At 47.7% G+C, this 26,547-nt stretch overlaps 1 long non-coding RNA gene across 1 annotated transcript; it reads left to right on the forward strand.

Annotated features, from left to right (window-relative positions):
• Positions 1 to 986: 986 nt before the first annotated feature.
• LOC115474315 lies at positions 987 to 12,104 on the forward strand. Its single transcript, XR_003942836.1, has 4 exons — positions 987 to 999; positions 6,143 to 6,145; positions 9,590 to 9,595; positions 12,024 to 12,104. It is a non-coding gene; the product is annotated as an uncharacterized LOC115474315 (long non-coding RNA).
• The last annotated feature ends 14,443 nt before the right edge of the window (positions 12,105 to 26,547 follow it).

The following is a 26,547-nucleotide window of genomic DNA, read 5'->3' on the forward strand; positions in this document are numbered from 1 at the left end:
TGGTAATAAGTCATCTGGACTACTGCAACGCACTGTACGCTGGCTGCAAAGAACAGACTATCAAAAAACTCCAAACAGCCCAGAATACCGCTGCCAGACTCATATTTGGAAAAACTAAATATGAAAGTGCAAAACCCCTAAGAGAGAAACTTCACTGGCTCCCACTCAAGGAACGCATTGCGTTCAAGATCTGCACGATTGTTCACAAAATCAGTCACGCAGACGCCCCAATCTACATGCTAAACCTCGTGGACCTGCCTCCCAGAAACGCCATAAGATCATCTCGCAAATTTCTCAATCTGCACTTCCCCAGCTGTAAAGGACTAAAATACAAGCTGACACACGCCACCACCTTCTCGTACATGAGCACCCAGCTGTGGAATGCATTACCTACAGCCCTGAAAACTATTGATGAAACAACTAACTTTCGCAAATCTTTGAAGACACCTCTTCAACAAGGCATACAAAGAGAACCCATAGCCTCACCAACCCACCCAGTTATTAAAGACCACCTTTTATTCTATCCTGCCTAACACCTTCCTTCTCTCTTCCCTTACTTAATCTTTTTACTTTACTAATTGTATCTGACACCTTGGAATGACTATGTCATAACAAAACTCTGTAAGCCACATTGAGCCTGCAAATAGGTGGGAAAATGTGGGATACAAATGCAATAAATAAATAAATAAATAAATAAATAAATAAAGGTACCTAGTAGGTATAGAGGCGTATTTTCAAAGCACTTAGACTTACAAAGTTACATAGGTGCTCATTTTCAGAGCACATCGACTTATAAAGTTACATTGTAATCTTTGTAACTTTGTAAGTCTATGGGGCCCTTTTACTAAGGCGTGTAGGCGCCTATGCATGTCCAATGTGCATCAATTTGGAACTACCTCCTGGCTACCATGAGCCCCAGGCGGTAATTCCATTTTTTACACAAGTCTGAAAATATTTTTTATTTTGTACTGCATGGCGCTAATTGAGCGGTAATCGGCAGTGTGTGCATGCTGGCCTGGTTAACACGTGAGACCTTACCGCTAAATCAATGGGTGGTGGTAAGGTCTCAGGCCCAAAATGGACCTGTGTCAATTTTTATTTCGCTGCATGTCCATTTTTGGTAAAAAAAAAAAAAAAAGAGGCTTATTTTGCAGGTGCACTGAAAAATGGACCTGCACTCGTCCAATAAATACGTCTACAACAGCGCAGGCCATTTTTTGGCACACCTTAGTAAAAGGTTTTGTTATTCATATGGTGCTTTGAAAATGAACCTCGTGGAGGGGCATAATCGAAATGTCGTCCAAGTACGCATTAGGACGTCCTTACGAAAACGTCCAAAATCAGGCATGGATAATCGAAAAATAGTATGGGCGTTTTTCGATAATCGATTATCTCTGTTGCAAAACGACCAAATGAGGAGAGCATAAACTAAATAGGGCGCCCTAACACGTTCGATTATCGCAGCTGAAAACGACCAAATCAGAAAGTGGGTAAAAGAATGTACATAGTTGTACCGCAAGTACAGTGCATGCTGTTCTGGACATCCAGGTACGGGAAATATGAGGGACGTTCATACGTGTCAAATACAGGAAGATCATGCCGCTCCACCGAATATTCGTCATATGTGCCCTATCTGGATCGAATTTAAAGTGCATATTCTTATTAAACTTTTATATGGTTTGTGTCAATCTCCATATATGGATGGTAATCCATATATGGAGCTGTGCATGAAACGACGTCCGTCACGCAAGAGCGTCCATATAAGGCACTTGTTTTCCAACACCTATTCTCACTGAAAAAATGGCGCACCAACGTGAGCCAACCTTCAGCCATGCAGAGAGCCTGCTGGCACAGGCTGTTTATCACTCACTACCACCTGCCCCCCAGGATCCAGGCCATGAGAGCCTGGTCCCGCATCAGGGACTGGCTTGAAAGGTAAGTGTTTGGCCCACCCCCCCTCCTGTACCTACACATATAACAGCTCCATCATCAATGTAACCAGTAACTGGAGTGTGCATGCAAGGATAATGAGTAATATGGGTACATGCACAATCACTAATAAAATGTATGTACTTGAAAGGACGACCATTCCCACATCCCTACAATAATGTATTTCATTATTTAATTATTTCTTGCATTTGTACCCCACATTTTCCCACCCCTCTTTGCAGGCTGTATGTGGCTTACAACACATCATGAATAGTGGAAACATTATACCAATTAAATGTATAGCATACTTGATAACATGGTAATGATAACACAAATAAAGTAGTTTAACAAGCATAACTTATAATGCATACAAACGGGACTCTCTGGCCTCATGGCCACCTCTATGGCATCATCTGCATAGCAGCCAACTCGGTGGCTGCTGTGGGTGCTTCAGCACCCTCAATATTGAATAAATTCCTTATATGTGTCCAGGGAGGGGTGATCCCCACTGGGGTTAGCACCCCCAATAATTTAAAAAAGGTGGCTCCTATGAATCTGTACCAATGGAAGTGCCCCCCCCCCCCCAACAGTGTTGACCCTCTCTGCTATTTGATTGACAAATGAATGTGTGTGCAGAGGGCAAGAAGGACCATCCCCTGACTCCTGCTCTACAAACTTATATCTTACAGACGCTTCGGGGTTTACCGAGACCTCGAGTCCCTGAGGAGAAGGTTCCGCCGTGTGAGGCGGGAGAGCCCTGATCTCATCAGGGCAGTGCGACGGCACCTCAGGACTCGCTGTAAGTATTCAAAACAGGACACCTGTACTGATTTGTAAATATATTTATTGAATAATGCAAATGTCCTGTACAATATCAATTTCCATGTGGCTAATAGTCAACTACTAAGTAATAACATATCTGTCCCAGATGGTTGCAGGTGCCCTCTCATGACTGTGGCTGCATCTTACAATGGCCATCCCCCCCCCCCCCCCCCCCGAGATGAATGAGATGACATGCTTCACTTTACTCTCCCCCTTTCTGGGGTGGGTGGATAGTGTGTCCTGGTAGACCTGCCTGAGGCGCAACATTTACTGGATGTCATGGCCTCCCTCACGTAACTAAACACCCTTCCCACCGCTCCCCCCCCATTAAAAACAACAAAAACAGGTCAGCAAACCCTCGTCGCATCTCACAATGCAAACATGCTGGTCAGCAATGAGTGTGGTCTGCCAACATGTCCTGTGTGTGCTGTGTCAGAGCAGCTTCCAGGGTTCCCTGTCATGTCATCTGATGCATCTCGGTCCCCATGGGTATAGGCCACGCCTCACCACACCTTTCCGCCGCCTCAGGCCACTCAGCTACTGCAGTATGCAAGCCATGTTGCATGTGCTGATCTCAGCCACACTCATTTTACATACACAGGGCTCCAGCACCAGCAGGAGGAGCAGGCGGATGAGGAGGGCCACCTGGAGGAGGAGGAGCCAGCCCAGGAGGGCCACCAGCAGGAGGAGGAGGAGCCGGCCGAGGAGGCCCACCAGGAGGAGGAGGAGGAGGGGGTCCTCATCATTGATGAGGACATTCTGGAGGACCCCTTCCCACCTGCAGCTCCATCTGAGCCATCTCCATCCCCTGAAGCAGCTCCATCGCCTGGGCCACCTCCATCCCCTGGGCCACCTCCATCCCCTGGGCCATGTCCAGCCCCTGGGCCAGCTGCCATCCCGCTTCTCCTGCAGCAGGTGGTAGATGGCCAGAACCAGCTGCTGCAGGAGGTCAGAGCGCTAAGGCAGGGTAATGAGCAGCTCCACGGCCCACTGAGGGTGGTGCTGCTGCTGCTCATTACCCTGCTACAGAGGGCGCTGGTAAGAGGCCGTGGCCGGCCTTGACCTACTTTGGGGGGTGGGATATGTAGGGGTTGTAGGGAGTTCGGGGGGGTGGGTTAAATGTTGAAACATGGTGGGGGGGGGGGTTGGGGGGATATGTTGTGGGGGGGAGGAATTGTTTGAGAGGGGGGTTGGGGGGATATGTAGGGGTGTTGGGGGTTTGTTGTGTGTATGTGGGGGGGATTTGTAGGGGTGGGGGTGGGGGGATTATGTTGGGGTTTTTACATTAATATATTTTTTTATATTTAATCTAACAGGGTGTGTGTGTCTCTCTACCTTGTGCATTACATATAACCAAATGCTGCTGTTGATGTGAGAGGAGGCAGCAATATGCATTGCATAAAATTTGAAGTGTGAATGGGAGAGTTGATGCATGTCTGTGATAATGTTGCCCATACAGAAGCCCACCTGTTCATTCCAACCTGCATAGCCGTATGTGCAGAGGGGGTGGGCCGCGGAGGCTGGATGGCTATTACTGTTGAGGAACACAAATGGCCATCCAGCCTCTCTCCCTCCCCCTTACCATACTGCCCCACAGCACAGAGTGGCATAAATAATAGATTTGTTGTCTAGCACTTGTGATCTGCCAAGTACAAACTTGCACATAACCCTAGGTAGCACATACATGATGTTTTCTCAGTGTTATCACCAGACACCCTTACCCACAAGCATACCAAATTGGGGGGGGGGGGGGGGGGAGGGGGGCACCAAGGAGCTACAAACAGCTGCCTCATCTTTTCACATTCAATGCATCTGCAATTGTATATAGTGCTGAGGACAAAAGGGAAAACAATGGGAAAACCATTCGATGGAGGCTTACTGCATCACAGTTGCAATATAATACAAGAGTTACAGAAGGGCACAAATAAATATGGTGTTCATTCACACCTTTTTCTGTAGTAAGTCAAGGTGACCTACCTTCCTGTATTCTGGGTCTTTCCCTGTCCCAGGAGGACTGTAAGTTTGTACCTGAGGCAATGGAGGGTTAAGTGGCTCACTCTAGCTCACAAGGCGCAGCAGTGGTAATTAAACCAGCAACCTTGTGATTACAAGGCTGGTGATCTAACCACTAGGCCACAGCAGCCACCAGGTTGTAGCTACCTGCAGGTAATTTGGGTTAGGACCTGTAAGCACAAACCCTCTCCCTCACCATGTCTTAAGGGCTCAGTAGACAGTACGTGTGGCCACCTTGAAACTAGTTTGCAGCCTACATGTTAGAAATGTTGTTGTTCCAGAACTATGGAGGATTGTAGGACTGTGTTCAATACTGTGCTAAAAACATGAATTGCCTATATTGTTCCCCCTCCCCCTCCTATCAAAAGTGAGAATGGGTGGCCATTTCATAAATGGGGACTGGGGTTCAGCACACAAACAAGGATTGAACCTACCGAGAACCAATACAGCAGCTGCAACAGCTGGCCCACAGCATTGAGGACCTGGCAGAACCAAACAGTACGGGGCTGATGGCCTCCAACCAGTGCACAGGAACCTGGTGAAAAGAGAGCTAAGACATGACTGCAAACTACATACAGTGAATGGACAGTCCTTGATGATGAGCAGAAAGAGAAGAGGTGGCAGAGAAATAAGAGCCTACCATGAACGTCTGTTTCAAGAATGTGTAGTGCGCCTTCTATCTTCTGGAACATTAGCTGGAAGTCTGCCTCAGTGAAAGGACCCTTGCCGAGGGGTGCTTGATTTGGTGCGATTGCAGCAATTTCTTAGCTCCCACAGACTGCCTGCTACAACCAGGCAGAGAGAATGGGAGACAGGAAGAGGCTCAAAGGATGGAAACAGAAGCGTTGTTGGCTGAGGGCAACCACAAATAACAACCCCCCAAAATACACAGGTGTACCGAAGCATACCATGCCAAACACAAACCTTAATATAAGTGAGGGTAAAACGTGTGAACTAATGTGAATCAGAACTGCCAAAGTCCCAGCGCATAAAATCGCGGGTTAAATGGCAATCAAGAAGGGGAAGGCAGGTGGGGACGCCCATAGTTATCTACCCATAATCGAAATCACGCGCTTCAAATCGCTACCTCAGCTGGGCACGTTTAGGAATTGTGTGTATAATCGAAATTAAAGCGCCCATATCAGACACGCCTATCCCCCGTCCAACATGGGCGTTCCTGGTGACGATATAAACGCCCACTCCGTATTTTCAAAACCCCATTGGTACAATGCTGCCACGCCAGCCCCCAACCCAGAAGGGTAATTTCTCAGATGCAGAGGTGGAGCTCCTGGTGCAGGAGATAGAGCAAAGGCACGCCAATCTGTTTGCTCCCACAGGGCATAGGCTGGCTGCGACCACAAAGCAGTGGGAATGGGAGGCGGTACGTGACAGGCTGAATGCAGTCTTCCATTGTAGGAGAGACGTTGAGGACTAAGCGGAAGTGGCGCAAGCTGAGGAGGGATGTGAGGAGGAAGGCTGAGGCCAATCCCGCAGCACATGACACAGCCAACCTCACCCCCATGGAGTTGATGGTTCACGCTCTCCTACCCCAGGAGGGCATCCACGGGATCGGGTCCCTTGACACCTCGGCCCAGCCTGAGGGCTTAGGTAGGTTGTCCATTATGAGGTTGGGGTATCTGTTGTGCTGCACTACACTGTGTTATACAAGTTGGGGCCAGGGGGAGGGAGGTTAGGAGTGGGGGGGGGGGGGGGCAGGAGGAGGGAGATGGGGGGAGGAGTTTCACCAGGGTGTATCTCAGGCTGTCTTCATATGTGGAATAAACGCCCACCTTTATGATGGTGTCCTGACCTCCTAACCCCTACTCAGTTTTTCTGTACCCTTACTCCCTATCCCTACCTTAGTCATTGGCTTCCCTCTTACTTGTCCTGTGTGTGCATCTTAATTAAATTGTAAGCTCTATTTGAGTAGTGGTAGTATTAATGTGTGTCCTAGGAGCAGACTCTGTGGGTGCTGTGGGTGTTTGAGCACCCCAAATATTGAGGAAATATCATGTAGGTGTCCAGGGAGGGGTTCTTTGCACTGGGCTTAGCACCCCCAATAATACTTTACACTTGGCTCCTATGGGTGTGTGTAGGTTACTACTGTGGCACAACTTTGGGACCCTTCCTTCCTACTCCCTCCTAATTTCCCATCACCAAACTGTGCCTATTTCCTTCTGTCACCTCTGTGCTCTAGTCAGTGTGGGCCACATGCATGCAACTTAAGGAGCCTGTAATCGGGGTCATAAAGCAGTTCTAGGCAGTCTACCAAGTCAGTAGTAACACAAGACATGCTCAAATGTCCTTCACTTTAACAAATATACAACAAACAGCTTATCCACAAAGTTGTGAGCGGTGTCCCTCTCTTGGCTGTCCATCCACCACCTGTACCCAGCTGCCTGTGGTGCTCTCTTTCACATGGGTGTCAATTCCATTCCTCCTCACCATCTCTCTTTGCTGGGTCATGAAGCGTGGGGCAATGTATATGAATGCTGAAAGACAAAAATGGGTTATTTTCACCAACACACTTCCTCACGCTTGTGCTATACAGGTGATGACTCTGATGAGGCTGGCCCTAGTGGCCTCCAATTCCAACAAAGGCCTACATCAGCAGGACAGCCTCAACCTCCACCACCTACAGCAGCAGTACAGCCTCAACCTCCACCGCCTGCAGCACCAGCAGTACAGCCTCTGCCTCCACCACCTGCTGCAGCAGCAGCAGTAGAGGCTGTACCTCCACCCCCTGCAGCAGCAGAACCAGCAGTAGAGGCTATACCTCCACCAGCACCACCAGCAGAGGCTGGACCTCTACCACCGGTTGACTTTGCTGATGAGGAGGATGCATATAGGGGGCCAGCTCCTCGCCAGAGGCCATCCAGCCAAAGGAGGCAACTACTGCGGCTGGCCACTGATTTGCTGCGGCACAATGTGCGCTTGGAGGAGTACCGGCAGCAAAAATTAGAGCTGCAGCGGGAGGCACTGCAGACGCAACGCCAAGCCCACCAGAAACTGCTCCAGGCGCAGTGCCAAGCCCACCAGGAGGTGCTCCAGGCGCAGCACCAAGCCCACCAGGAGGTGCTCCAGCAACTCCAACAGCTGCAGCACACCATTGAAGGCCTGCGCTCTCAGGTCACAGCACCTACTCCACCGGTGCTGCTGCAGCAAGACCTGCCATCCATCTCCTCCAGTGGGCAGCAACCACCAGCTAAGAGGTGGGCGTTGAGATTGTCCGCCTCTGCAGCCACTAGTTCAGCACCCACCAAACCAGCTCCCCTTCTGGGTCCTGTGGCCAACAAGGTGGCCAGATTTCCACAGCGCAGCCGAAGCCGCAGGCTGCTGTGTGGATACGGAGGAGGACAGTGGGAGCAGCCCATCAGAGGAGTCTGAACAGATTTCCCCTGCAGCACCAGCTGCAAAGGAAGTCCGTGGGAGGGGTAAGAGGGGACGGGGAAAGTGACGGCACATGCTGGAGGGTGAGGGTTGGTGGGTGGTGGTGGGGGTGTGATGGTAACACTTATGTGAATAATACAAATAAATGTGCCTTATTTTCACAGAAAACTTGTTTCTATGAGTCTTTGTCTGGCTCTGACGCCAAGCTGGTAAGCAGTGAGCTCTGCTCTGTGGGCTGGGGGGGTGGAGGGGGCTCCTCTTCCTGCTCATCTGGGGCTTCCTCTGGTGGCTGTGGCTCCTCTGGGAGGGCCTGTCCTCTGCGCTGGGCCAAATTGTGCAGCATGCAGCACGCCACAAAGATCTTGGCCACCTTTTCTGGACTGTAGAGCAGCTCTCCTCCAGACCGGTCCAGACAGCGGAACCGTTTTTTTAACAAGCCAAAGGTCCGCTCAATGATCCCCCGGGTGCTCTGATGCCTCCTGTTGTAGGTTCCTTCTGCCCCTGGTTGTGGGTGCACCCGGGGGTCATGAGCCACGTCCTCTGCGGGTAGCCTCGGTCACCTTTGGAGAAAATCAGAATGAGATAGATGAGTGTGTATTGCCTGGAGCAGGTACGGGGGGGGGGGGGGGGGGGGGGGGGGGAGGGGGGATTAGGATAGTGGGTTGTGGAGTGAGGTGGAGGAAGGCAGGGCGAAGGGTTGCCCAGTGGAGGAGGTATAGTATGGGTACATCCATGTTGCACTTACCTAGTAGCCATCCACCAGTGAACTCCCCTCCCTCAAACCTGCGGAAGATGCCCGAGTGCTGTAGGATGTAGGCATCGTGGGTGGAACCGGGGTACCTGGCACACACGTCTAATATCTCCCCCTGGGCATCACACACAACTTGCATGTTCATAGAATGACATGCCTTCCTGTTTCTGTAGGTGACTTCGTGTGGCCGGGGGGGGGGGGGGGGGGGGGGGTCTGAGTGCGACGTGTGTGCAGTCAATCACACCTATGACCGAGGGGAATCTAGCAACAGCATAGAAGGCAGCCATGCAGCCATGTTGTTGTGCAGGGCCTGGGGGGTGGTGGGGAAAGTGATGTAGTGAGAGGTGTGAGTTAGAAAGGCATCCAGGAACTGGGTGAGACAGTGTGAAATAGAAGCCTGGGTGAGCCCTGTGTTAGCAGCTAATACAGATTGAAAACTCCCAGTGGCCAGGACAGAGAGAGAGGCAGTGATTTTGAGGTGGACAGGGATGGGGTTATTCCTACGGGTCTGGGGCTGAAGGAGGGGTTTCAGCTGCTCACAAAGCTGCACAATTGTCGCCCTATCAAACCTGAACCTGGTTAGACACTGTTGATCAGTGAGGTGTAGGAAGGTGGTGCAGGGCCTGAACACTCGAGGCCGTGAATACCTCCTGCGGTTTGTGGCCTCTTCCTCTACCATGTCAGCCACCAGTGCATTAACTGCATCCATATCCCCACCAGTGCAAGTACTAGTAGTAAAACAAGAACAGCACACAGATCTCTCACTGCCAGCCACCACGCCCTCTGGCCAGTCACTCCCCAAACAGTACAGGGAACACAGAGACAAATGGAGATCAGGGAATACAATATGCACGTGGGAACAGTGAATGGAGAGGGATAGGGGAAGGGGAAGGGACCGATAGAGCAAGGAGGAGGAGTAGGGAAAGGTCAAAAGGTAAGACACAAAAGAGGCAGGTGAGGGTGACAACGTTCCGACTAGGGCACACAGACGAACGTAACAGGTACTCCACACACTCAGCTTTCTCTGCAACCAACAATTCAGCTCTCCTAACACCGATCTCGCCACTCTCCAACTCCACACAATCGCTAATGGGTCTAAAGACGATATCCCCCTTGCTCTGGTCACTTTTATTTTGGGTCTAAGCAATGACGCCCATGTTCCCGCCCACCCAAAATCATTTTGCTATCTGTTATACGTTGTAGACGACCACCTCGTAACACCGCCCCCGACACGCCCCCGACATGCCCCTTATTTGGAAGTTTGTATCTGAGCGTATGAGCGAAACGGATGCACTGAAAGTTTTGTTTCCATTATACTGATTTATTCGTTTTTGGAAGATAAACATCTATCTCCCGATTTGGGTCGCACTATAGGCGTTTTTCTCTTTCGATTATAAGCAGGAACCTATGGAATTTTGAAAGTCTAAGTGCTTTGAAAATGAGCCCCTTAGTGTCTGTGTGTTTCCCAACACTACATATTCGATCCTCAAAAGAACTGCAATTGATTAGGCCTACTACACATCTCTGTCATTTAATAAACACATATAAAAGAACACTATTTGGTAAGGGCCCTGAATCATGAAATTAGTTACCATCTGGGGGAAGATTTCTCCAGTTGGAAGGACATTCTGTGAGTTATGGGGAGGGGAATGGGGGGATGGGTGGGAGGTAAGGGATGGGAAGGGTTTTATCTTTGTTGAAAACCTGGGTATTTCAATAATATTTGTTGAGCTAATTGTGAATGGAAAATTTATTAAACTCGCTTTTAATTCTTTCTTTTTGATTTTTTATGCCACATATTCTTCATTTTGTAATTTTTCCTTGTATTTTGAAAAAAAATCTTATTGCAATTGACTTTGAACTTGATGGTTAAATGGGCTATAAGCAATGGAATAAAATAAATAAAATAAAATGCTGAATATGCCTATTTGAGGAAAAATGCAAAAACAAGACATGTTACTACTTAGGCTAATATCCTGCAGATGGCGCAGTTTCTCTACAAATATCTTGCATCAGCATTGAAAATCTCAGTGGAAGAGAAGGGGGCAGGTATAGATGAGTTTGTGCATTCTAGCTACATATGAGGGAGAACATATGAACAGTGGTGTAAAGTGCCAAAAGAAATCATATCACTTACCTATGATGAATAATAATTTGTGATGAAAGTGAACAAGTTCTCTTGCAGAAATTTATACCTATTCTGAGGCCCGTTTTAATAGGCACAACGGCTAGTATTTTAGAAAGTATCCCCTGGATTCTATATTTGGCACCCAAATTTGAGCGCTGATATTTGCATGTGGATTGAAGATGCACAAGCAAATTAATTACCTAACAAGCCATTAACTAGCAATATATTGATATTAACAATCAATTATTGCAGTTAATTGGCATTAATTTGATTTTGCACATGTATCTTTCTGCATGCTACTCTATAATCCCACATGCCCAAATCCCCTCTAAAGGGGCATGGTACGGGCGTTCCAAATATTTGCATGCGGAGTTATAGAATACTGCCATTCCCGCTCCCAAATCTCAAAAGTTGGGTGCCAGCATTTACACCATGTTTCAGCTGGCATAAACGCCAGCGCCCAAATTTGGGCATGGGAATAGGCTCTAAGTGCTACTCTATAAAGAGCGCTCAACTCAGAATAGTATTCTGTGTCGAATTTTTTCCGGCATCCAAAGAATCCGGGCCTATGTGTACACATTGCAACTCTGTCTGAGATCTGCTCAAACTATGCCTTTATGAGCAGCTAAACACACACTGCAGAAAAGTAGATGCTATGTTTTAGAGTACCTACTCTTTATGGGCTTTATTTTATAAAAAGATGCTATCTGAGAAGGGCAAAAAGATGCCTATTTTAAGCCAGGATCACATAAAATTATGCACACACTTTTCGAGGTGCCTACTAATTATGGATGTATACAGTCACAAAAGGGTCCTTTTACCAAGCTGCGGTAAAAAGGGCCCTGTGGTGACAGCGGGGGCCATTTTTCCCATGTGCCAGGGCACTTTTTACCACAGTGGGTAAAAAGCCACCCCAAAAAATGGCCACGCGGTAAGATTACTCTTACCGTGTGGCCATGCAGCAGGGAACACTTACTGCCAGCCACTGAGGGTTAGCACCATGGTAAAAATAACAGTAATATTTTCTAGCACACCAGAAATGGCGCATGCTTGAGCTGGAACTACCACCGGTGGCCGTGTTAGGCCAGCAGTAGTTCCGGGTTGTCTCACAGCAAGCCTGCTGCTGCACAGTAACCCTTTCGTTGCATGGAAAACAGGTTTTGCACATGGAAATAAGCCAATATAGGTGCATATAATGCCTCTAATAAAATTACGTCACATGTGAAAGTATGCGTGTTGGGATGATCTGTGTAGTTATTTCTAGGACAGAGTTCAGGTGATCAGGTCTGGAAAAAACGGGATCCCTTACATAGTTTCAAAATACTTTGCAATTGTTTGTTATTATGACCTTGAAAAATACATTAGTCTAACCTTTATTAGGGAACTCCTTTAGTAAATGCTTTGCGCCGTATGCTTTAGTTTGTTGCAAAAATATATTCACAACTTTATCTTCTTCACTAAACACCATTTTGCTAAAATGGATCTTAATGGCCATGCCCTGAATGATGTCATTTTGAACACAAGAAATCATCCAGTTTTTACAGCATCTTGCAGTAACACCTGTCAACAATAGTAATAATTTTAAAAATAATAGTACATTTGTTTTTGGATTATTTAGAAAACTATTGGGGGTCCCATTTTTTCTGGACACCATGTAGTTATAAGTGCCTTCTATGTAGGCATTTCTAGGGCAGAATTCAGGTATAATGTGTATATGTGTGTGTGTGTGTGTTTGGGGGGGATATCATGATTTGACATATACTTAAAAAAATTCACAAGGGCATTTATGCCTCCTCATTGCATTAGTGGATTTTTCAAAACTGCACATATGATGACAGGCAATTTAAGGATGGTTTTTAAGCCCAAAGAGGTAAGCACAAATTCCCACTTACACTCTTCTCCCAAATTCAGGTTTAAATGAAAAGTTATTCCCAAATGGAGCAGAGGAGTGGCCTAGTGGTTAGGGTGGTGGTCTTTGGTCCTGGGGAGCTGGGGAACTGAGTTTATTCCCACTTCAGGCACAGGCAGCTCCTTGTGAATCTGGGCAAGTCTCTTAACCCTCCATTGCCCCATGTAAGCCACATTGAGCCTGCCATGAGTGGGAAAGCAATGGGTACAAATGTAACAAAAAACAATGTGACACTTGAAGCAGGTGTAAATGTTGAAGGGAACATTTTTCAAAATAATACATGTATGCAGTGGTGTGCTGGAGCAGGCTCTCACAGGCTCGCAAGAGCCGGTTGTTAAGTTTTTAAGAATTTTGGGAGCCGGTTGTTAAAGTAGGGCCCTCCATGGCTACTTTAACAACTGGCTCCCAAAATATGGGCTTGGGCCCCCTGCTGAATTCTCTTTTACTTTGCTGGTGGGGATGCTGAGCCCTGCCAGCCAAGTAAATAGACTACTGCTGCTCCCCGTTCCTTGTTTCCAGCTCTGGGCAGCAGGCTGAGACTTCTCAAGCATGTGAGAGAAGTTCCAGCATGCTGCTCAGAGCAAGACGTTGGGAGTGGTGGCTGCCATCAAAGGTATGCCTAGCATGCCCACACGAAGGGAGGGAGGAGAGAGCGGCAAGTGTTGCTCCCCCCCCCCCCCCTGGCCACCCCTGGCCCTTCCAACTGCAGAGCTGGCTACGTCCAGAGAAAGAGCCTGTTGTTAAAAATTTACCAGCACACCCCTGCATGTATGGCTGTTCTGAAATGTGGAATACATGAATATTTGAAGGCCTGCCCAAACCATACCCAGAACACCTTCAAATCTCTGAATGTTGCTAACAAATACATATACAGTGGTGGAAATAAGTATTTGATCCCTTGCTGATTTTGTAAGTTTGCCCACTGACAAAGACATGAGCAGCCCATAATTGAAGGGTAGGTTATTGGTAACAGTGAGAGATAGCACATCACAAATTAAATCCGGAAAATCACATTGTGGAAAGTATATGAATTTATTTGCATTCTGCAGAGGGAAATAAGTATTTGATCCCCCACCAACCAGTAAGAGATCTGGCCCCTACAGACCAGGTAGATGCTCCAAATCAACTCGTTACCTGCATGACAGACAGCTGTCGGCAATGGTCACCTGTATGAAAGACACCTGTCCACAGACTCAGTGAATCAGTCAGACTCTAACCTCTACAAAATGGCCAAGAGCAAGGAGCTGTCTAAGGATGTCAGGGACAAGATCATACACCTGCACAAGGCTGGAATGGGCTACAAAACCATCAGTAAGACGCTGGGCGAGAAGGAGACAACTGTTGGTGCCATAGTAAGAAAATGGAAGAAGTACAAAATGACTGTCAATCGACAAAGATCTGGGGCTCCACGCAAAATCTCACCTCGTGGGGTATCCTTGATCATGAGGAAGGTTAGAAATCAGCCTACAACTACAAGGGGGGAACTTGTCAATGATCTCAAGGCAGCTGGGACCACTGTCACCACGAAAACCATTGGTAACACATTACGACATAACGGATTGCAATCCTGCAGTGCCCGCAAGGTCCCCCTGCTCCGGAAGGCACATGTGACGGCCCGTCTGAAGTTTGCCAGTGAACACCTGGATGATGCCGAGAGTGATTGGGAGAAGGTGCTGTGGTCAGATGAGACAAAAATTGAGCTCTTTGGCATGAACTCAACTCGCCGTGTTTGGAGGAAGAGAAATGCTGCCTATGACCCAAAGAACACCGTCCCCACTGTCAAGCATGGAGGTGGAAATGTTATGTTTTGGGGGTGTTTCTCTGCTAAGGGCACAGGACTACTTCACCGCATCAATGGGAGAATGGATGGGGCCATGTACCGTACAATTCTGAGTGACAACCTCCTTCCCTCCGCCAGGGCCTTAAAAATGGGTCGTGGCTGGGTCTTCCAGCACGACAATGACCCAAAACATACAGCCAAGGCAACAAAGGAGTGGCTCAGGAAGAAGCACATTAGGGTCATGGAGTGGCCTAGCCAGTCACCAGACCTTAATCCCATTGAAAACTTATGGAGGGAGCTGAAGCTGCGAGTTGCCAAGCGACAGCCCAGAACTCTTAATGATTTAGAGATGATCTGCAAAGAGGAGTGGACCAAAATTCCTCCTGACATGTGTGCAAACCTCATCATCAACTACAGAAGACGTCTGACCGCTGTGCTTGCCAACAAGGGTTTTGCCACCAAGTATTAGGTCTTGTTTGCCAGAGGGATTAAATACTTATTTCCCTCTGCAGAATGCAAATAAATTCATATACTTTCCACAATGTGATTTTCCGGATTTAATTTGTGATGTGCTATCTCTCACTGTTACCAATAACCTACCCTTCAATTATGGGCTGCTCATGTCTTTGTCAGTGGGCAAACTTACAAAATCAGCAAGGGATCAAATACTTATTTCCACCACTGTAAGTGGTAGTGTTTATAAAACTTTCTCTTTTACGTGTTGGGTAATGTCTGCTTATTTACAGGTTTAAATTACAACTAATCCTTCTAAAATTACTTCCATAGTCTCTATACATAGGCAATTTTTTTTAAAAGGATGCAACCAAGTTGAATGTAGATTCATGTATATGGCTGGATCGTTTACCATCCCTACCTACCAATCTTCCAGATAGCACTATGAATCCACAAATCCTTCAGAAACAGTCTTGATTCATCAAGCTTCACAAACAAAAATCAAGAAAGATAACTTTTGCTTCTTTTTCTACAAATGGGCATAGCTTTTATTTGTATCACAAGGGTGAGCGTAAATTAAACCATTTACTTTATACTGGGCTCCAGGCTTTCCTTGGCCATCCCTACAGACAGGCGTTTTGTAGCTGGATAACTTCCTGTTTTGTTTATAAATCAAAACAGCCAAAATACTTATGCACCGGGTTTCCAGCTTCTCACTAGAATTGCAGGTTTATGCTTTACCTGCCTTCCAAACAGGCTGGCTTTCTGGATTCTTTCTTCCTGTCTAAGCTTCAGAGCTTTGCATTCGAATTCTTAAGGCATTATTTCTAAGCCCACTGGATATTTAAAAGCTTCTCCATTTTACCTCAGAGTTAAACAAACAAGATTACTGTAAACTGGTTCCTGGAATCATAACTCCGGTACCCCAGTTCCTTATACCTTTCTTGCACAGAATACAAGCTTATGAAAGCTACTCTCCCACTCAGCTGCTGAATTCCTACTTAATTAGGCTTACAGCTCCATGTACAGCCTGTTTCTCAAATTCAAGCCAAAAGGCTTCCTTAACTGCTTTGGCAGTCACTGAAACATTTCCTCACAGCCATGTCAACTGATCAGGCTACACAGTTCCCCTCCCAATATTTTCCTACCTGGCTTCTGGTGGCAGATAACAGGAACATGGGCAGCCGCGACCTACCCTTTGCCCTGCGATTTCTGCTTCTTACCTATCTTGTCCACTTCAACAGGTGATGGATAGGTTCCCAGGAGAAATGATTACCTACACTATTGTAGCTTTTTTAACATGTTTTAATATGCCATTTTAAACAACTCAGTACCCAAGCCATCTGGTATCTTTGATCTAAATATCATGTAGGCCCGCCATATTATCCAGCAAGGCCCTCTGTTACATTTTGCATGGGGGGGGGGAGAGGGGAGCACCAGCCATGAAGCAAAGTGGCCCCGTCCTGCACCAACTCAAGCATGAGCAGTCCATTGTTCTGGAGGTACACACCGGCCCTGCGTACAGAGCACCCCTCTGTAGTAATATCCTCTAAGTCCACTGATTTCCTTTCTGGCTTGGGTACATCCGCTGCTGCAACTACTGAAAACCCCAAGTCCGACTGACCTGGGGTGGGAAGGCTGGGATGCTGCCGCTCTAGGAAGAAAGAGGGTGCATGCCTTGTGGTTGTCGCTTATATGCACAACCACGCCTCTCATCAGCACCCTCTCACTTGTCATGTGTCTATGATGTGCTGCCTCTTCGCAGCTCCCACAATCCTTGGGAGCCACGCGTGTTGAGGAGGGCAAAGCTAGGGCCACGGCGCCAGGTTATCCCTAGCTGCTGGGTACTCTGGCCCGTGACCTACCCTTAGCCCTGCGATTTCTGCTTCTTACCTATCTCGCCCACCTCAACAGGCGACAGATAGGTTCCCAGGATAAATGATTAGCCACACTGTTGTAATGATGGTAAATATTAGGCTGCAGCTTTTATTAACTGCATCAAAATGCCATTTCAAACAACTCAGTACCCGAGCCATCTGGTACCTTTGTTCTAAACATCATATAGGCGCTCTGTTACATTTTGCACGGTGAGAGGGGGTAGCATCAGCCAGTAAGGTCCTGCATCAACTCAAGCGTGAGCAGACCATTATTCTAGGGGTACACCGGCCCTGCATACAGAGCACTCCTCTATAGTAATATCCTTCTCTTAGTCCGATTTCCTTTCTGGTTTGGGTACCCCCGCCACTAGCCCGGGGTAATTTAGCAGACTTGCCCCAGATTCCCCCACTATCTGTTGCAGCCTGATGTGCTGCGCCCGTAAACTGTTTTCCTCTTTTCCTTTGCATCCTCCTGCTGGTTACAATAGTACCCTCTCCAAAGCTTCTTGTAGGTCATTATTAAACAGGTCATTACCTATCTCTGATAGGTGCATGGCATGTGTACCTTGAAATAATGATGCGATCTGAGTGAGATCCTGCTTGGCAGTGCACACGAGCTGTACACAAGACCACTCCCCGAGATCATTGCCTCTGAGGTGGACAAAAATGGCCTTTGGTTGTTTCATCTCCTCGCGGTACCCTCTAAGGAGAGGAAGTAGCTAGCACCACCACATTGCACATGGCCCCATCCAATATACCTTCACCATTCTTCAAGCAAGACCCAGGCTGCAGTCATAGGGTTTCTCTCCAGCTCGCTTGTCTGCCCAAGTCACATATAAATGGCCTACGATCCACACCATCCGTCCTCGTGTTGCATGTCCTGTGGGAAAAGAACAGAAAGCAGTAAGCAGGGTGACATAGGACTGAATGTTTATGTGCCCTTTCCTATGTATGTCTTATAGGTGTCTGTCCTCCATCTATCTAGGCATTGTATTGCTGCAGGTGGCAAACCCCCTACATGCTGTGGCTGTCCTGATCTGGAACGAGTGCATTCCAAATGCATGAGGATCATGCCCCGTTTCTGCTAGGCATCTTTTAAGGACTGCTGTGAAATGGAATTTGGACATGGGTGCTGTGCACCAGAAACTGCTCTTCTGATGCTGGCCTTACTGATAAATACCTTGTGACGTTCTCTACTGGACAGATTTGTAACTCCCACTATTTTGTTGTGAACTCCTGGTACGTGCTTCGCTCGAGCAGTTACATTAAGCGTTAGGCAGCAAAGTACTAATATCCTCAATAAAGCGACTACTAACTCGCAATGCGCTGCCTGCCTGTTTATGGCCTCCACTACTGCTTTGTTATATGACCAGAAAATCACCTTCTTGTACTGCAGCTGGTCTCCCCAAATGAATAAGGCCACTACTATGGGAAACTGCTCCAAAAATACCCGGCATCCCAGCCACAGAAAGCACGCAGAATCATGCAGGTGCATGCTGACAGGAACAGTGACGATGAGAGCAGCCCTTGGGACAGTCCACTGTCTAGTGTCTGTGATCCAGTAAGAAAGAAAGATAAGTTAACTAAAATCAAGGGCCATGAACCCAAATCTTCATGGGACAGTGAAGATGAGAAATGGAAGGGACAGGGGAATGGTCGGGAAAACAGCATCCCTGCTCCAAAGCAGAATGGGAACACAGCTTTCGAATGCATTACCACTTGATGTGAATAAAATAAGCAACCTAATCAACTTCCGGAAATCACTGAAGGCCTATCTCTTCAATAGAACATATCACAACGACCCTTCACTTGAACTTTAGTGCACTACTGTTATTTCACTATTGATTTATTATACCCAATGCTTTATCTCACTATCCAGCTTATAATCGAAAATGCTCGCCGGCTATCTTCCAACACAAATTGGGAGATGGCCGGCGATTTCTTAAAAGCGGCGAAATCGGTATAATCGAAAGCGACATTTTAGACAGCATCGCCACTTTCCCATCGCTTCGCCAGCGAATGTTCAAGGGGGTGTGTTGGTAGATTAGCGAAGGTGGGACATGGGCGGGCATGGGCGTGGCTACCAGATGGCCGGCTTTCGCCGATAATGAAAAACAAAAAGCAGCGTTAAGCAGTATTTCGCCGGGTTTACTTGGTCCTTTTATTTTCACGACCAAGCCTCAAAAAGGTGCCCCAACTGACCAGATGACCACTGGAGGGAATGGGGGATGACCTCCCCATACTCCCCCAGTGGTCACCAACCCCCTTCCATACTAAAAAAATAAAACTAAAAACCTTTTTTGCCAGCCTGTATGCCAGCCTCAAATGCCGTACCCACCTCCATGACAGCAGAATGTGTTGTATCCTCCGACAGCCTTTCCCTGGTTGCGATGTGGCTCTCGGGTGAGTGTGACACCTTTTCTGTTAGGTGCCCTGCAGAGTCACATTAGCAATGCATTGTGGTGGGTGTAGGGTACTGGGCTCTACTCCCATGGTGCTTTTCCCCCCTGCTAACTGGGTCAGAGTGTGCCCTGTTTTGTTTCCTGTTGTAGTCCATGCGGTAGTGGCCATTTTTGTAAGCTAGTTTTAGTTCCCTTTCCTGTGTTACCCACGTTAGAGAAGGTAGTTCTTACCTTGAATGGTGCTGAAAGAGGGCATTGTACACCATTGTGCCAGCTCTGACCTACTGCTAATCTTAGTACCAGGGGACTCTTTGCCAGTGGGGCACAACCTCTGATCTGCAGTTAACTGTGAGTAAACATGCTTATTTCAAGAAAGGACTTTTTCAGAGAGATTAGTCTTCAGGTGTGAACTGGTGTGCCAAAGTTATACAGCAGCAATAAGTCCTAGAGGCTGTATGCAGGTCCCTGGAGCAATTTTAGTGGGTACAGTACATTTGTGGGTAGTGGGTTTGGGGGGGGGGGGGGTTGGGGGGCTCAGCTCCCAAAGTAAGGGAGCTATGCACGTGGAAGCTTTTCTGAAGTCCACCGCAGTGACCCCTAGGGTGGCTGGTTGGTGTCCTGGCATGTCAGGGGGGCCAGTGCACTAAAAATGCTGGCTCCTCCCACGGCCAAATGCCTTGAATTTGGCCGGGGTTTGAGATGGCCGACATAACTTTCCATTATCGCTGAAAAACAAACCCGGCCATCTCAAACCCCGCGAACTCCAAGGCATTTGGCCGGGCTAAACCGTATTATCGGAAAAAAAAGATGGCCGGCCATCTTTTTCGATAATATGGTTCCAGCCAGCTGTAGCGCCGCCGCCAACATAGATCGCCGGCGATCTATTGTCCGGCGACGTTCGATTATGCCCCTCTAAGTTACTCATAGTCTTGTAATTATTAATTGTATCTTTACTCAGCTATGGCAATAGCCAGGGCGGAATACTGTAAGCCACATTGTGCCTGCAAATAGGTGGGAAAATGGGAGATACAAATGCAACAAATAAATAAATGTTCTGGCATACCCCTGCTGTGTGCCAGTTGTCTGGCCACTGGGTTGCGCACCGTGCCTTCTGAAAATAAACACCAAAGCCTATTCCCCTTGAAACATCTGAGTAGAGTTCCAGTTCTTGGCTGGAGACGGGTTCACCCTGCCAAACCGAGAGGCCATATATGCACACAGAAAGGAGTCCATATGTGCAGGTCCTCTCGGATTGTCTACGTGATTCTTATAAAATGGGATGGCTTCTTGATGCCCACTGTCATGGCAGCTAGCCTACAGATAAACACTCTCCCCATAACAATGACCCTGCATTGAAAGTTTAGATTACCTATGAGAGACTGCATTGCCGTTAGTGTGATTTTCTTGGATGTGATTGTCTTTGCCAATAGTCATCTAAGCTTGGTCAACTTCTCCTGTGGGAGTCTGGATACCATCTCAACTGAGTCTAGTTCAATGCCCAGGAATACTATGTAAAGTGCAGGACCGACCATCTTCTTGTGGGCCAGTTGTACTCCAGAGCTGCCTTGAAGTGCGTCAACAAAGATGCACATTCCTTGGAGCCGACCGGGCCCATGAAGAAGAAGTCACCTAGATAGTGTACTATGTTATGGTTTCCAGTCACCCTCACTGTCACCTAGTGGAGAAAAGAACTAAATGTTTAGAAATGGGTGCATGAAACCTCGCACCCTATGGGCATGCGCTTGTTGAAGTAGCATTGTCTCTCGAAGCTAAACCCAAGTAATGGGAAATTATCAGGGTGCACTGGGAGCAGCCTGAAGGCTGACTCAGTGTCGGCCTTGGCCATAAGGGCATTGGGACCGCACTTCTGCACTAACGTTACAGCCTGATTGAACGAAGCATACTGTACTGTGCATGCTCCTTCTGGGAGGAAGTCATTGACAGAGCGTCCCTTGGGGTAGGGAAGATATAGTCTGTACTTCCCTGTCTCTTTCTTGGATATCACAGCTAAAGGTGAAAGAATCATAGGGTTAAAACGTGGGTCGGGGAAAGGGCCCTCTATTCTACCCAACTGAATTTCTTCATTTAGCTTCTTGTGGACTACTTCTGTCATATAGTAGTGGAAAGAGAATTCCTAGCTGTCTAACTTTGTATCGGGTCCGTGTAGGGAATCCTAAAGCCTAGGGTGAAGGTTGGCCGGATGAGCTGGCCACTTGCCACTTAGGGCATATGCTTAACCAGGGGGTCATGCATTCTAAGGATACCGGGCATGGGGCTTTTGCCTTGAGAGGCCCCTCAGATGGATGGTCAGGTGCCTGCTTTTGACACTTACTTGCAGGATGATTGGCTCCACAGGCAGAACAAGCGTGCCTGTATCTGCATTCCTGTATGCTGCAAGCGGCCTGGTTGTATCTACAGCAAACATCCTGCCCCGCCCCGGTGAGCCGGGCTGGCCCTTTGAATGTGCTGGCTTGCTGAAATAGTCTGCTCTGCCCTATCCCATAATGAGTTTTGTTGGTCATATGGTGCAACCATAGGTTAACATGTGTAGTGCCCCAGGTCATAAAATTGCTCTCCTCCAGTTTCTCTCTAAATGCTGTGTTGTATTTAGCTGCCCTCAAAGTCCCTGTATGCTTCTAGTATATTGTGCATGTATGAAAGCATGGGGCCCACTTGATTCCTGTCACTTTGTCTAAGGATGTCTACATCCGTTCGGTACCTCGTGATATCCTGGGCAGGTCACTGGATACGTAAGTGGCTCAGCCCGACCAACACTTGCGCTGTTGTTCTGCCATTGCTGTCCCTCTGCTGGCCTATCTCCATTGGAGGTCATGATTTCAGGTTCAACGCCTGGCTTTGCGTTGCACGTTGCGGGCTTGGCCACACTATGGCCATGCTAGCATCGCACATTGCGAGTTTGGTCATGCTTTTCCTCTTGTTGGCCGCTTTGGTCATGGAGCCTTTCATGTTTTTTCCTTTGAATTTCGGCTTTCTGTCCGGCTTAATTGTTTCATGTTCAGGACTCGGGGCCCTACCGTGTCCTTCTGGCTGTTGGTAATGGTTCTGTGCTTATTGCACTGGTTCTGCGTTGTTAGCTTCAGCATATCCCGACATCTGTATTGGCTGGGATATTGTCTGCATCGTTTGTACTGTTCCTAAGGTGTCCATGATGCTAAACTGTCCACAGCACTACAGGTCTTGCATGTGAACAATGTCCAAGTGCCCCAACAAGGCAGCTTCCTTTCTCTGCGAGGCTGCACTCAGTGAAGGAGCCTAGCATTTGTTATTATTATTATTTATTAATTTATATATTTTTTTGTATAGCTGTCTCTGAACCCGGCTGCAGACTGCCTGCCAGTGACGCTGTCCCCCACCGTTTTTATTTTCTTTGTGGGCTTTGACACCGCCGAAAACACAGTGCTCTTACCAAAGTTGGGTCAACGTCTCAGCGCCTCTGTTGGTCCTGTGCCTCCCTAATGCTCCAGAAGGTGTTGAAAACTGGAGTGTCTGTGCCGCCCACGCCACCATGCCTAGGAAGAGAGAGGGTGCATACCTCATGGTTGCAACTTATAAGTGCAACTGCGCCTCTCATCGGCACCTTTTTGCTTTTCAAGCTTCTAAGATGAGCTACCTCCTCACGGCTTACACAATTCTTGGGAGCTGTGCATGTCGTGGGAGGCAAGGCTAGGGGCATGGCGCCAGGTTATCCCTGGCTGCCAGGCACCGTGGCCCGTGACCTCCTCGTTCCCTTCACATCTATCTCCCAGCCTTTCTGCCTTAAGGTTTTGGCCACTGCTAGGCCTCTCTGCCTCTCTCCTTCTGGGGGAATTCCTTTTCCTGCTGGCAAGCTGAGGTTTCTGGCTCCCTCCCAGGGAAAACTCTTTTTTCCATTCTGCCTCTAGTAACTTGCCCACTTCCTTCATAGGGCTCCTTCCTATAGTGTATTATAATTGTAATTTATATGGAAATTATAAACAGTTCTGACAATAAGGTATTTAGCGGTATATAAAATGAATAAATCTAATCCAATCGTCCAGCATTAGAGAAACCAACATCCTTTTATTACCATAGATGTCTTTCTTGCTGGGCTGCTCCCTTAATTCGAGTGTGATCTTCAACCATGCTCCCTTCCCTTGGTTATTGGGGAAACTGATGTGGACCCAATCAAGGCAGCCTACATGATTGGGGAACTGAGGTAACGTTGTGAGCTCCTCCCCCCCCCCCCCCCCCCCCCCCCCAATGCTGCAGTTTCTGCATTTGGTTTTTTTCCTGCCTCAAGATGAGTGCTGAGAATTTTTCTTTCCCTCTTTCCCAGTGGGTATAGGTACTAGCATTTGCATTCTTTTTATAGAACAGTTCAGGTGAGGACGTCTGCCTCCAGGTTTTACCTACTGTCTCTTCCTAGACTTGGTTTTAAAAGGTGTCTCTTGGCTCTTTTGCCACCTCTTCTCCCTGTTCTGGGGAGCTGACCAGATATGCTTATTCAGCATGGGCTGCTCATAATCAAAATCTTCCAACAAATGTACCTTTTTGCTCCAAACTGTGAAAAAGTGAAAATAGAAGTGGGAAAAACAAATTAGATAGTAAATGATTTTTGCAGGGAGAGGAAAGGAAGATTTACATAAGTATTTAAGTATCGCCTTACTGGGACTGACCGAAGATCCATCAAGCCTAGTATCCTGTTTCCAACAGTGGCCAAACCTTGTCACAAGCACCTGGCAAGTTCCCAAAGGGTAAAACAGATTTTATGCTGTTTATTCAAGGAATAAGTAGTGGATTTTCCCAAGTCCATCTTTTTTTTTTAAGTTCCAAATTTGTTATTAACTGTTATAGAAAATATATATGTACAACCTGGAGGGAAGATAATAAAATGAACCAAACAATGCAAGGGAAAATAAATAAAAAGTGGTACAGCAGATTATTTCAACATATAGTATAAATATGAATGTGAATATCAACAAACAGACCAGCAAACCTGAAATATGTGGCAGGCATTTTTTTAAAATATATCTTTGAGGGATGAAGAAACAGAGCAAAGGACAAAGCTAAACTCAAAGCCTTTTACAAAATGATTTATCATCAGTCATAATATTTTTTTCAAATTTATGTGTATGTAGCATAGAATTCCACCAGAAGTGTACATTAAGCTTATCCAAAGATTTGATATGTGTCATAATATGTTGCAGTGCAATTGCAGTCAATATGTGTAGTAGACGCTTGTCATCTTCATTTAGTACAGCAGGTATAGAGTCAAGTTTAAAAATAATACCTTCATACTTTAAAGGGACAGATATGTGGAATATTTTCTGAAAATAATTCCAAACCTGTATCCAGAAAGAGTGCACCATAGCACATTCGAAAAATATATGTTTCAAGGTGCCAACATCCAATTGGCATGACCAGCATTTGTTAGATTGCTCAGAGTCCTTTCTGTGGACTGTGATCGAAGTCTGTATACATCTATGCCCAATAAAGAACATAGATTGAGTTACTGATGCAAATTGAGTACATTGTATTCTTTTGGACCACCAATATGTCCATTCCATATCATCATGCTGATCAATCCATAGACTGGTGGGTTGTGTCCATCTACCAGCAGGTGGAGATAGAGAGCAAACTTTTGCCTCCCTATATGTGGTCATGTGCTGCCGGAAACTCCTCAGTATGTTCTCTATCTCAGCAGGTGGTGGTCACACACAGCAGCAGCTCTGGCTAGGCCTCCAAGCCTAATTTTTAGGTTTTGTTGAGTGCCTGGGGTTGAGGGCTCTTCTTGAGCAAGTGCAAACCTGGTGGCGCCAGGTCCCTCCTTTTCTCCCCCCTCCCGCTGGCTCCGTTGAAAAAAAAAAAAATAATAAATTTTGAACGTCCTTAAAGGCGTTTATTTCGACGTTTATTTAAACGTTTATTGCAGCTACTCACTGGGACACCAGGTCGTTACAGCTCGGAGCGGAAAGCAGGTAATTTTTACCTTTTATAGCGGGCAGGGGGTTCCCCGATTGGTCTCCACGTGGCCTATGGCGTCGGAGGGCAAGGGCGCAAAGAGTCGCTCCCCGGATCGCGTGTGCGCTTCTAGAGGGGATGCGGGGGTCTTAAAGTCTGATCGCCCTTGTTGGGTGACAGTTTCGTGACCGATGAGTGTCCCGGTCCTTCCTTCGGTGTGGCGGTTTTTTCCGCCATAAACGCCCATCCCCCGCGGCTTGCCTCCGCCATATTGGCCGGCCATGCGGCTCGGACGGCTTCTTCTTGGGCCGCCCTTGAGGTGGGAGACATTGATGCCATGAACGCCCTTAATTTGGGCGACGGCACAAAAGCGGCTAAAGTTAAGTGCCGTTTTTCCCGCGTGGCTCCTTCGCGGAGTGTCGCGCCGGACGCCATCTTGGATGCGCAGCATGTCTCTCCCCCGCTCTTGCGAGCGCCGGTTGAGGGTGCGTCTAGGGCTGTAGCCCAGGCTGCGGAAGTGCACAGTCTGGGGGGTTTCTCCCCCGAGTTTGTTTTGCTGCTGCATCAGGCCTCCCTTATGCAAAACGCTGCCCCTGCTCCCTCGTCTGGTAAAGAGGTTGAGGCCCCGGAGGTAAACGCCCTCGGGTTGATTCCCAGGCCTTGGAGGACTTTGTCTCCTCCGATGTAGATGAGGGCAGCGTATCTGAGTTCTCCCAACGGTCCTTTGCGGATTCCTTGGAGGAGACGGATCCCCGCTCGGATGGAGCGGATGACCCCTCTGCAGCGCGGCTCTTTAGCTCAGAGGATTTGCCCAACCTGTTAATGCAGGCCATGGGCATTTTGAAGATTTCCTCTCCGGAGGACGTCTTTCCCTCAGCCCCTGTTGGCTCTGCCATTATGCTGGGGACGAAGCGCCCGCATAGAACCTTCCACGTGCATGATGCCATGCACACCTTAATTTCGGCTCAATGGGATGTCCCGGAAGCGAGCCTTAAAGTGGCTAGGGCTATGTCCCGCCTCTATCCTTTGCCTGAAAGTGAACGTGAGGCCTATCTGTGGCCTACCGTGGATTCTTTAATCACTGCGGTGACTAAGAAAACGGCGTTGCCGGTGGAAGGTGGCACGGCCCTAAAGGACGCCCAAGACAGAAGAT

This window comes from Microcaecilia unicolor, chromosome 1 (assembly GCF_901765095.1).
Source record: "Microcaecilia unicolor chromosome 1, aMicUni1.1, whole genome shotgun sequence".
NCBI classification, from domain to species: domain Eukaryota; kingdom Metazoa; phylum Chordata; class Amphibia; order Gymnophiona; family Siphonopidae; genus Microcaecilia; species Microcaecilia unicolor.